Below are 342 nucleotides of genomic sequence, written 5' to 3' on the forward strand. Positions count from 1 at the left end.
TCGCAGCGTAACCTCCTCACACGGGACAGCGCTGCCAGCACTCACAGGAGTTCCCTCCGAAACTCTCAGAGGCTGTGACCGTTACCCCATCTCCCTCCTCCCTGCGGTACGAACTGCTATTTCTCCGTCATAAATATACAAATAAATAACGTAATCCTTAAGGCTACCTGCACAGGGACAGAGAATAATTAATGAGAATTTACTGGCGATAGTGAACGCTGAGGTGTGAGGGGGCTGGCTGTAAAGGGAAAATGACGTAGAGGTAAACGAAGCGCTGAAAGCATCAAGAGAAAGGAGAGGGCTGTGGTGCCGCTCCGCCGCCCGCTGCCGTGGCAACGCGGT

This window comes from Excalfactoria chinensis, chromosome 7 (genome assembly GCF_039878825.1).
Source record: "Excalfactoria chinensis isolate bCotChi1 chromosome 7, bCotChi1.hap2, whole genome shotgun sequence".
NCBI lineage: Eukaryota > Metazoa > Chordata > Aves > Galliformes > Phasianidae > Excalfactoria > Excalfactoria chinensis.